At 39.6% G+C, this 12775-nt stretch overlaps 1 long non-coding RNA gene and 1 pseudogene across 8 annotated transcripts in view; one reads left to right on the plus strand and one right to left on the minus strand.

The window, feature by feature from the left end:
* LOC109273334 (uncharacterized) overlaps positions 1-12775 on the minus strand; it is a 143143-nt gene that overhangs the window by 116880 nt on the left and 13488 nt on the right. The gene's annotated exons all lie outside the window — the stretch shown is intronic.
* On the plus strand, positions 7394-9011 carry LOC109273326 (heterogeneous nuclear ribonucleoprotein D-like; annotated as a pseudogene).

A 12775-nucleotide genomic window follows, 5' to 3' on the forward strand; every position in this document is an offset into this window, starting at 1 on the left:
AACACAATAAGATAGAGGGGTCCTATCACCAAAGGGGGGAATGTGGTAGAGCCCCTCCCTAAGGAAAAAAAAAACAAAAAAAGTCAAGGTAACCTGGCTATACACATACGTGACAATATCCCTCACGACCTTGTAACATGAGACCACTTAATCAGACTACATGTTTGTGTGTTATCATATATGGGAGACAAAGAAGTAAAATATATATAAAAAACTATGCCACGTGGTGTACGGGGCTCAGTTCCTTGGGTACAAACCCAACTGAGTGGTACCTGCAGGAATAAAGTTGCTTCCTGGAAAGAACAGAATGAATGAATGAATGAAATAAAACAAAACACAATAAGAAACCAGCTACCAAATGTTTTGGTAACATAGTTTTAGTTAAATTAGAATATTGTACCTAGGCAAACACAGTTTAAATGTGAAGATAAAGACATTTCCAACATGCAAGGACTTGGAACATTTACCTCTTACGTGCTCATTTTTGCAAAGTTGCTTGAAAATATTCTGAAGCAAAACGAGGAGAAAAGAAAGGAGACCACTGACCCAGGAAGCAAAGAAGTAAACCCAATGAGCAGGAAAGGGAAGTTCCAATGTAACTCACTGTGGAGCAAGATGAAAGCACAACCAGGAGACACTGGAGAGAATGTGATGCCCACAGGAGAGGTCATCAGGAGAAAAAGGTACATGGAGGAAAAGAATGGCAATGGTAACAAGTGATAGGGTAATTCATAACATAAAGGCAAATGGCACAAGAGACAAAAAAAAAAGAAAGAAAAAGAAAAAAAGGAAAAACAAGTAGAAATAGGGAGAAAAAGCCACAAAATTTAAAAAAGGAAATGAAAGTACAGCCTGCCTTTTTGTTCTAAAGTAAACAGAACCCTGCCCTTTGGGGTGAAAATTTAGTGTTGGAGTGTATACCCAACAGATAAAGTCTGTGTGAATTACAGAAAACCTTCAAAGCTGCGGGGTGGGGGTGGGGGGCAGTTGGGGAGGGGGGTAGGCAGGGGAGGGAAGCTAGGCTCAGAGATTTATGCCCACAGTCTAATGAGCACAGACAACCATAACTGGTTCTTGAGGAAAAGAATGAAAAGTTAAAGGCAGCATTTTAGTAATATTAGCCTGACAATAGGAGAGGCGGGAAACCGAAGGACAAGTCTGTTGCAATTTTCCAGGAATGAGGTGGAGGAATAAACAGACAATAGAGAGGGAAGAGAGAACCTATCAGAAAGGCATTTCAAAAGCCGAGCACAGGACTCAGATACCAGGAGTGGGTAAAAGGGTGGGGATGGCCTATGAACTGGAAAAATGGTGACAGCTTTTCATCGAGAATTGCCATTTTATTATTACACACATACTTTTCCTCCGCCTCCTCTTCTTTCTACTTCTTTTCCTCCCTCCAAGTTAATATTAAGCTCCTTGATGGTGGAGATTAAAGCTTGTGTTTGTTTCCTTGACACTAGCACAGGATCCTACAACTAGTCTCTCAGCTAGTGCTTGTGATCATGACTGTGGGTGCTGGTGGTGGTGGTGGTGGTGGTGGTGAGATGATGACGATGATGATGATGACGACACGACGATGTTTCAATGCCTTAAGTATAGGAGAATTGGAAGCAAGAGTGACTTGGGGTATAAAATAATGACGATAGAATCAGAGCTCTGGTGAGATGTCCACTCCCGTTGGGAACCGGAGAAAATACTTTTTGAAAATATTTCTGCTACTTCCTTAGTGAAATGCCTTCATTTTCCACTTCTTTAGCATTTTTTACTTAATTCCATCTATACCTATGCAAAATTAAAATCAAACAGTATTGAGAAGTCTGACTACTGTCAAAGAAACAGTATTGAGAAGTCTGACTACTGTCAAAGAAACTCATTTCAAAATTCTTTCAAAGCCTTTTTTGACTGAAAACAAACAGACTTTTTTAGAAAGCAGAGTTATTTAAACAAGCTCTGTCCTGACAGTCAGGCCTTCTACATCTTGTTTTGTTCTTGTTTCTGAAGATTAAAAAAAAAAAAAAAAAAAAAAAAAAAAAGTTATTTTCAAAGAAAGCACTAGGTGGCACTTGTGATGTATTCAATAATTACCTCAGATTCTGGAAAAGGTTTGGTTGGGGTGGGGGTGAATGCAATAAATATTGAAACAGGAAAATCTTCATTACAATAATGAAGATCAGTATCTTATGATTGTGTTTACTATGTTACTATGTATGAGTAATATCTTTATGCAGTGTTTGCATTTAAAATCTGAGCTTCACTTCCTTATAAAAACTGTGAAAGGAACCAACATTTCTATAACATGTGAAAATCCCACATCACTAGCATAATAAATGAAAAAGTAGTGTTTGATTTGCAAAAATGGACTATATGTGTTTTTTTAAACAGCTAGGTCCGCTCTTCTACTTAAAATATTTCAATTTGTGGGGTGCCTGGCCAGCTCAGTTGGTAGAATATGTAACTCTTGATCTTGGGGTTGTCAGTTTCAACCCCACGTTGGGTCTAGACCTTACTTATAAAAAAAGCCAAACATTTCAACTTGTAAAAATAAATCTTTTTTATAAAATAAAGCTTTCCCACGGTCCAACTATTGTGTAAAGCAAAATGAATTATTAATTTTTAAAAAGACACTATAGTTAAATTTTTTTGAGTAATATTAACCAAAATAAAAAAAGAAATTGAAAACAGACATCTTGGCATATGTTTACCATCTTAAACTGATAACATAGTGACTTTAAGCAAAGGTATTCTCTTTTCTGGCATTTGGTTAGGCAGTTCCTATTTGGCAAGTTGCTTAATTATCTCATGACCCCATTATCTCAGTCTCCATTACTATGGAGAGACTGAAAGCTCTTTTAACAAAAATGCATGTTGAGAAGGTATTATTTCAAGTAGAAAATATTGTTGCCAAATACCATGGCAATCTTAGCCTGTAGACCCTGTCATATTATTGCATCTTGCCCCTACCTATTGTCTGGACCTTCACAGTAACCATTATGGATTAGGTTCACTCATGGCTTCATCTTACTATTCTATGCTTATTCTCTTTTGTCTCATTTCCACTTATTATTTTAAGTGTATTTTTTCTTGCTATACCTTTGTAGGATAATTTAACATAATGAAGTCCTTTTGGGACACGATGGGTTATAAATAAATTAATGAAAATGCTAATATGCTGTCTTTTAATTACACTAATTTGTAGGTTTGGGATGAAATTGACATTTTGAAGGTAGTATCTCATGTAGTCGTAAACTCCATTGTCAGAGCTCAGAGCTAAATATGCAAAATTGCAGCAGTACTGAAAACATCTTGGATCTCAGCTTAACAACTGTGAGTTTCACAATTAAGTTTCAGCTTAACAATTGATAGGAATGGATTCTGTCTGACTAACTCAAGCAAAAAGGGCCTTGAACAGAACGATAGCCAGGAGCTCACAGGATAGATGGGAGGCTGGAAGGCCAGGACAGAATGAGGACAGCTCCTGGAGTCCAGGCAACAAGAACAACTTCTGGATCTTTCCGAGGTGCTGCAGCTCCAGTGTATGCCCTCCCTCTATTTCCCATCCTGTGTACCTCTTCTCAAGATTAAAAGTTTCATGATCCAGATTGCTTAATGTGTTCTGTGCATTCACAGATTTCTAGAGCTAAAATCAAGGGAAATTTACTATGGAGTAAAAGTACATCTTGAAAGTTTGCCAAAATATAAGGAACTATAAATTCCAAAAAATAAAACATCCCAGGAGTCTAGCTGTCTTCCCTTAGGTTAGTCACATGTGGCTCCTTAGTTGCAGTGAGATGAAGAATACTAATTTACATCCCCACCAAGATTACCAACAGAGGGAGCGAGGGAATTCCCCACTAGGAAACAGAGGTGTTCCTGGTAAAGGAGGTTATTGCTGGTTACCAAAAAACAACCTATGTGCAATATACTACAGCAAGAGTGGACTATTAATTTCTGTGTTGTATTAAAAAACCCTGATGAGGGGTGCCTGGGTGGCTGAGTCATTTAAGCGTCTGACTTTGATTTCAGCTCAGGTCATGATCTCATGGTTCATGAGTTTGAGCCCCAAAGCAGACTTTGTGCTAGCAGCGTGGAGCCTGCTTGGGATTCTCTCTGTCTCTCTCCCTGTCTCTCTCTGCCCCTCCTCCATGCATGCGTGTGCTCTATCAAAATAAATAAATAAACATTTTTTTAAATAAAAAAATAAAAACCCCTAATGAATAGTGTCCCACCCCCCCCAAATTCATGTCCATGCAGAACCTCAGAATGTGACCTTATTTGCAAACAGGATCATTACAGATGTAATTAGTTGAAAACCTAGATGAGCTCTTACTGGATTAGGGTGGGCCCTAAATCCAGGGAGAGTGTCCACATCAGAGGCAGAAGAAAACACACCTTCTTCTCTCAGAGAGAAGGTGATGAAGGTGATGTGAAGATGGAAGCAGAGACTGGAATGGTGTATCTACAAGTCATAGAATGTCAAGGGTTGCCAGCAACCACTAGAAGCTGGGAGAGAGGCATGGACCGTTTCCCTCAGAGCCTCCAGAAGGAATCAACCCTGCCAACAATTTAATTCTGGACTTGTGGCCTCCAAAATGGTAAAATAATAGATTTCTGTTGTTTTAAGCCATTCAGCTTGTGGTAATTTGTGATGGCAGCCCTAGGAAACAAATGTACCCCCTAAGAACAGTTTCTTTGTGCAAAACCCTAAGTGGTAACACTATGGAAGAAGGTGGTTAGCAATTTTTATGGGAGTGAATAAAAGTTCTCTTTTGCTATTTCAAAAGGAAATAAATCTACGAACGGTTTTGTTTATTCCACAAAGAGCTACCAAATACTTCTTCTGCACTGGGCATTGTTCTAGGGGCTGAAAATACAGTGGTGAACAAATTAAGTAAACTCATGGAGCTCACATTTAGAGGGGAAACAGTTAAAAAAGTAAGCAAGACATAGTCTGTTGAGATCAGGGCTATGAAGAAGGTGAAACTGGATGATGTGTTCTAGAGTGAAATGTAGGAGGCAGGAGGCTGTTTAGGCTGGGTGGTCAGGCAAAGAGGAGAGAACTGAGAGCAGACATTACGAGGGGTCAGACATTTGTGTCATGGAGGGAAAATATTCCAGACAGAGGAACTGAGAGAAAGGGAAGCTGAGTGACCACTGACAAGTGAGAGAAGATGTGGGGGCGGGGGGGGGGGGGGGGGGCGTAGATTTAGGCAGAGGCAGAACACAACTACTCTGAGATATGTCATGCAGGTAGAGGAGATTAAGTAGGAGAATAACATCGCCTGATTTAAACATTTAAAGTCAGTCTGTTCACTGTGTGCAGAGAAGATTATAGGGAGCCAGAAGGAGCACCGGACACTTGGGAGACAGCAGCATTAGGCTGGATGAGAGCAGGTAGAGCTCAAATTAGGGTGGTATTCTGGGGATGCAAAGAAGTGGACTAATTCTGGATATGAGGTAGACTTTGACAAGATTAGTAAGTATTACTTAAGTGTCTTCTTGGTCCAGCATTGCTTGAAATTCTGTAAGGGATACAAAAAATATGATACTACCAAGATTCAAATATCCAGGAGTTTTGCATTTAATTGGACAGATAAGACATATGCATATATTTATAAAACATATATAGACTCAAAATGCATTATAGTGTGATGGAAATAATAAATGCAGGAAAGAAGGCTCCAGTGGGTTGAGGTCATAAGGAAAACTTCATAAACTTGAGATGGGCCTTCAAAGACATGTTAAGATTGAAGGAGAGCATTCCAGTTTGGATAAAGCACAAACAAATTTAAAAAGTAGAGATTGAATGTGCACTGTTTGGGGTGGGTGAATAAACTAATCTGAATGGATTAGAGTTTGTATACAGTGAATAATGCCAATTAAATTAGATCAGTAAAGTGAGGATAGATGATAGAGGGTTTTGACATCGAGAATGAGTTTAAATTTAATCTTCTAGGGCAGGGGTCAGCAAACTTTTTTTGAAAGGGCCGAATAATAAATATTTTAGGTTCTGCAGGTCATATGGTCTCTGTTACAACTACTCAACTCTTCTGGGGTGCCTGCATGGCTTAGTTGGTTAAGTGTTGAGTTTGGCTCAGGTCATGATCTCTCTGCTCTCGAGTTTAAAGCCCCTCCCCCCTCACCTTCCCCTTATCCACCTTCCCTTCTCTTCCTTCTCTCCTCCCTCCCCCACTCACAGGCACACCCTTTCTCTCTGTCTCTCTGTCTCTCTGTCTCTCTCTCTCTCTCTCTCTCAAAAAACCAAACAAAAAAACCCTCTACACAACTACTCAACGCTTCCACTGTGGTCTGAAAGCAGCCATAGATGATACTTTTCAAGTGAGTATGGCTGTGTTTCAATAAACATTATTTATAAAAACAAGTGGCAGGCCAGATTCGGTCATTGGATTACGGTAGCAGAGCAACGGAATAAAAATGGTGTTTTACGAATTTTTGAAGTAACTAGGTGCAAGGGTAGGGATCATTTCTTTGTCACTTAGCAATCCATTTCCCCTATCCTCCTTCCTCACAGTTTCCAGACTTTCAGTCAGATGTCAACTTCTCTCACATGTTTAGGGAGAAGCCAGATGAACTTCTAGTTCTAGGAGTAGTCTCATATTAATCTAAATTCATCTTAGATTCATTAATCTAAGGTCATCCCATTCCCCATTCAGCAAGGGTAAGTTCAGGTAACCGATACCTGAGCCACATAGTGCATGCCATTTCTCCAGGATAGAGGGAGGTTCAGGAAGGACATCTGAACTAAATTTGTCCAGTAACATGCACTGTATCCTTTGTAGTAATGGAGCTTCTAGGAAAGCAACCTTCTGACTCTGGAAGAGCCAATAAGAGGACACTCTCCCTTTCTGGGCAGGGTGGTATATATAGACATAAAACTTGGATTTCTGGATTTGGGTAGTTGGTTAGTTAGTTCGGTTTTTGAGAGAAGCCAGGTTTGGACTGACGCTGACAAGACTGAAGGCAGAACAGAGAAAGGTAAAGAAGCCAGGTCTTTGATGACATGGTTGGACTACTAAATCAAACTAACCCTGTGGCCTATCCTACCTTGGTCTTTTTAGTCTTAATAGCCAATAAATCACTTTCATTGTTTAAATCTGTCTTGAGTTTTCTGTTACTTGAGCTTTTGGTTTTTTTTTTTAAGTATTCCATTGTTACAGAAAAATAATATGGAATGGGGAGATACTGAAAGGAGATAGACTAGATGGAAGATGAGGCATGAAGTGGTAAGGTACAAGGTGGCAGTGAGAAAAATGTCATTGAAAAAAGAAAATTAATATGTGAGGTGAGGCTAGCTCTTCAGCCACCATTTTAATTTTTTTTAACGTTTATTCATTTTTTGATAGAGACAGAGCGTGAGTGGGGGAGGGGCAGAGAGAGAGGGAGACACAGAATCTGAGGCAAGCTCCAGGCTCTGAACTGACAGCAGAGAGCCCGACATGGGGCTCGAACTCACGGACCGTGAGATCATGACCTGAGCCGAAGTCAGACACTTAACCAACTGAGCCACCCAGGAGCCCCATCTTCAGCCACCATTTTAAATCCAGCTCCTTACAATGCTCTGCTGCAGCTGCTGCCAGGCCTGGCCTGCACTCCAGCACCCTCCCTCCCCCCAACCCACCCTCCCACTTATTCCGCCACCATGGAGGACATGAACAAGTACAGCAACACAGAGGGATTCGCAGAGGGATCCAAGATCAACGTGAGCAAAAGTCAGGATGGTGGGTACTGGAACTGAAAGAACACAAACTGGATGGCAAATTGATAGACCTTGAAAGGGCCAAAACTTTAAAAGGGAAGAAACCCCTCTCCACCAAATAGGTTTTTGTGGGTGGATTGAGCCTAGATAGTTCTTTAGAACAAATTAATTTTTTTTTATGTTTTATTTTATTTATTTAAATTTTTTTTAATGTTCATTTATTTTTGAAAGAGAGACAGAGCATGAGTGGGGGAGGAGCAGAGAGAGAGGAAGACCCAGAATCCGAAGCAGGCTCAGGCTCCAAGCTGTCAGCACAGAGCCCAACGCGGGGCTCGAACCCATGAACCATGAGATCATGACCTGAGCCAAAGTCGGACACCTAACTGACTGAGCTACCAGGCATCCCCTGAAGAACAAATTAAGGAATATTTTGGAGCTTTTGGCGATATTGAAAACACTGAACTTCCCATGGACACAAAAACAAATGAAAGAAGAGGATTTTGTTTTATCACATATACAGCTGAAGAGCCAGTAAAGAAATTGTTAGAAAACACATTGTAACAGATGAAAACAAACTGGTTCTGGGAAGTGTGAAATCAAAGCTGCATAACTCAAAGAGGTATATAGGCAGTAATAGCAACAACAAAAAGGAGGAAGCTGGTGGATGAGGTGGTACTAGGGGTCATGGATGAGGTTGGGGCCAATACAGGAGCCAAGGATTTAATAGCTATTATGATCGAGGATATGGAAATTACAATAGTGCCTATGTTGGTCTCAAAACTATAGTAGCTATGGCGGCTATGGTAATATTGGGTATAACTTTGGGAACTATGGATATGGACAGGGATGTGTAGACTACAGTGGCCAACAGAGCACTTATGGCAAGGTGTCTTGAGGGGGTGGCAATCACCAAAACAATTACCAGCCATAGGAGGATGTTGGAGAAAACAGTGGGAACTTCACTGCAGGTTGTGTGTCACCCAGACTACGTCTATCTCATGTTACAGGCAGAGCACAAGGCACACACCAGAAAATGTCCTGTAGAGGAGATCACGAGAGTAAGCTATCTTGCAGGATGATTGATCTTCCATTGATCTAAGGTGACTATTTTGTAAAAGACTTTCTAATGTACAAGACACACTGGGTCCAACTGTATATAGCCACCAATTAGTTTTCTTTGTTTTTACTTTGTCTTTTGCTGTGTTATGACTTGATGTGGATTTGTGTTTATACAAACTTTATTTGTATGATTTATGTTAAACCTCAAATAAATGCTTCCTTATGTGGAAAAAAATATGTGAGGCTAACCTATATTGATTTGACCAGAATTCCTACATACAATAAAAAGCTAAGGGAAAAAAATAAGGAATACAGAAAGTGAGGAGTTTGAGCCCACTCACAAGAAAAGACATGAAACATAAGGAACTGAAAGATAAAAGATGAAAGATATTTATTTGAATCCTCAGCCTAACCACAGTCCAACAGATTATATCATCCTAAAAACAAAAGATGTAAAGCAACAAGTATTTAAAATCTATAAATGCTCACTACAAAAGGTACAATCAGGGTCCATAAAAGAGTATGCAAAACTATAAGTATGATGAAAAAAACAAAAAAAAATCTGTGAAAATAGAATAAGCTAATGAGAACTTTTGGGTTATATCATGGAATGGAAGAGGGGTCAGATTAAGAATCAAAGGGAAGAAGGGTAAGGTGACTGAATGACAGATTGGGAAACTCTCATTAGAAAGGGTAGGACTGATCAAGTCACTCCACTTACTCATATTTTCACACTTTTCATACATACTAGGGCACATTCTGCCAATAGAACATGTAGTCCATTGATATGTAACTTCTGTGAGCCCCAGTGAAATAATAGAGAGAACCAAAAAAACAGATGAGAACTGCTAGGAGAAGCTTAGCAATGATTCACACAGAATCACTGAGTCTTTAATATTTCAGTGATGAAAAGGTAAATAAAACACTTCTGGTTTCCAGTCCAGCTTACAAGAAGCTTGAAAGTTGTCACTCCAAGTTAACAAATAAAAAGCTGAACAAACTGAAAATCAACAGCTCTCCTTACATCCAAAAGACAAGTGAGGTCACAGGGCAAAATGTTGTTCCCAAATTTGGAAAGATCAACAGGCAAATACATAGAATCACAACTTACTAGGGCAACAAGCTGTGCAAACCAGTGCCAGGGTAGGGAAACCTGAACAGTAATTTACGAATTGCTGGGCACTCAGTGTAGATAACTCTGAGATTTAAAAACTCCAGGGGGACCCAGTCAGTGGGGGCTCCCACACTTTTGTGAGTTAATTCCTGGATCTCTATTACATTCTCACACTGAATATCGGAGAAAAATCCACACTCTTTCTTCCCCACCACGTTTTTGGCAGGGGAAGAGGAAAAGAAACCATTTAAAAATATACCAGAGCATTCTGTTCTTAACAAGGTCCGCCTTCAGAAGGTACTATTTAATCACAGCTTAACCGGCTGGGGTATTATCAGAGCCTAACTAACCTGGGGGAAGGGAAAGATCCACTTCCAGCCCCCTCTAGCCATCCTGTCTCACTTAAGGGTATGGAGGGACGAGGACTGAGAAGCACATTAGAAGTTCACAGTCCAAAGGCACAGGCACACTAAAAGACAGACCAGATCATAAGATTATAAAACTTCCCTTCCCCTCCACCTTACCATCACATTACTAAAGGCCTATTTATAGCAGTTCCTTTCACTCTGTACATCATAACCAGCTTCCAAGAAAAAATTACAAGATATATGAAAAAGCAAAAAACATAAGTGGAAGAGACAGAGGAAGCCTCAGGACCAGGCTCAGATACAAGAGAGCTGTTGGAATTATCACATCAGAAATTTAAAACAACTATAATTAATATACTAAGTTCTCTGATAAGTAGACAGCATGCAAGTACAGATGGGCAATGTAAGCAAAAATATGGAAATTCTAGGAAAGAATAAAAAGAAATGCTAGAGATAAAAAACACTGTAACAAAAGTGAATAATGCCTTTGTTGGACTTATTAGTAGACTGGACACAGCTGAAGAGAGAATCTCTGAGTTTAAAGATACTTCAGTAGAAACTTCCAAAACTGAAAAGCAAAGAGAAAAAAGACTGAAAAAAGAAACAACAAAATATCCAAGAACTGGGTACAAAAAATGTAACATATACACAATGGGAATGCCAGAAGAAACGAACAGAAGAAATATTTGAAACCATACTGAATTTCCCCCAAATTATTGTCAGACAACAAACTGCAAATCCAAGATGTTCAGAGAATACCAAACAGGATAAATCCCCCTGCAAAACTACACTTAGTCATATCAGTTTCAAACCACAGAAAATCCTGAAAGAAGCCCTAGGATAAAAATCCATTACCTACAGAGTAGCAAAGATAAGAATGACATCTGACTTCTCAAAAACCATGCAAGTATGAAAAAATGGGAGTGAAACGTTTAAAGTGTTGACAGAGAGGGGTGCCTGGGTGGCTTGGTCGGTTAAGCATCTGACTTCAGCTCAGGTCATGATCTCACGGTCCGTGAGTTCGAGCCCCGCGTTGGGCTCTGTGCTGACAGCTCAGAGCCTGGAGCCTGTTTCAGATTCTGTGTCTCCCTCTCTCTCTGCTCCTCCCCTGTTCATGCTCTGTCTCTCTCTGTCTCAAAAATAAATAAACGTTAAAAAAAATTATAAAAAATAAAATAAATAAAGTGTTGACAGAGGGACACCTGGGTGGCTCAGTCAGTTAAGTGGTTAAGTGTCAGACTCTTGATTTCGGTTCAGATCATGATCTCACAGTTCATGAGATTGGGATTCTCTCTCCCCTTCTCTTGCTCTGCCCTCCCCCCTCCCACCGCAATAAATAAATAAATGAAATAAAATAAAAAACAAAGTGTTGACAGAAAAACTCACCAACCTAAAATTCTGTAGCCTACAAAGTTATCCTTCAAAAATGAAAAAGAAATAAGGACTTTCTCAAACAAATAAATATTAAGGGAATTCGGTGCCAGTAGACCTGCCTTTCAAGAAAGTTTAAAAGAGGTTCTGTAGAGAGAAGGAAAATGATATATGTCAGACACTTGTATTTAAATAAAGAAAGGAAGAGCGCTGGAGAAGAAATAAGTGTAGGCAAAATAAAAATTTTTATTTCTCTTCTTATTGGTCTAAAAGATAACAGTTTGTTCAAAATAATAACAACACTGGATTTGACGATATATGCTTCTATATGTATATACGTATACTTACTTATAAGTATGGCAATAGGAGGAAGAAATTAGGATTATTTTATTATGATAAGGTATTTGCACTACTCATGAAGAGGTTATAGTGTTATTTGAAGTGGATTTAGATTAGTTGTAAATCTACATTGAAAATTCTAGGGCAAACACTTAAAAAAGGCAAAATAGAAGTATAGCTGATACGCTAAAAAAAAGGATTAAAAATGGAATTATATAAAATGGTCAGTTAAAACCACAAAAGGCAGAAAAGAGGTAACAAATAGAAAATAGTAACAAATGTGATAGCTATTTATCCAACTACTGATTATATCAATAATCACTTTGAATGTCAACAGTCTGAATGCACTAATTAAAAGACAGAGATTGTCAGAGTGAATCAAAAAGCATGAGCCAGGAGGAGAATGATATCACCAAAACGGCAGCATAGGAATTTCTAGCACTCATTTCATCCCAGAAGCATCAATCTAAACAACTATGCATGTATGAAAATACCTTCACAAGAGCCAAGGATTCCAGGTGATAGATTACAGAATCTGGGTGAAGCAGAGAAGTAGGAAAACACTCACTGAGGATGATAAGAAATACATTCATATTGTTCCCATCACCCCTCCTCTAAGCCAGGACAGCCTAGGCTGAGAGAGACCCTCCCCATGGGAGGTGAGTGAAGTGACTATACGATTTCACTGTGGACCCCAGCCAGAGCCACCTTGCCCCAGCACCCAGTCAACACCTACAGCCTTAGGTGCCTCTTTACAGGCTCTCACAAACCCAAGTCCCCACATCACTCCAGTGCCTTTAGGCCCCA

The sequence above is a fragment of the Panthera pardus genome, unplaced genomic scaffold (assembly GCF_024362965.1).
Source record: "Panthera pardus isolate Hobbes unplaced genomic scaffold, ASM2436296v1 HiC_scaffold_10, whole genome shotgun sequence".
NCBI lineage: Eukaryota > Metazoa > Chordata > Mammalia > Carnivora > Felidae > Panthera > Panthera pardus.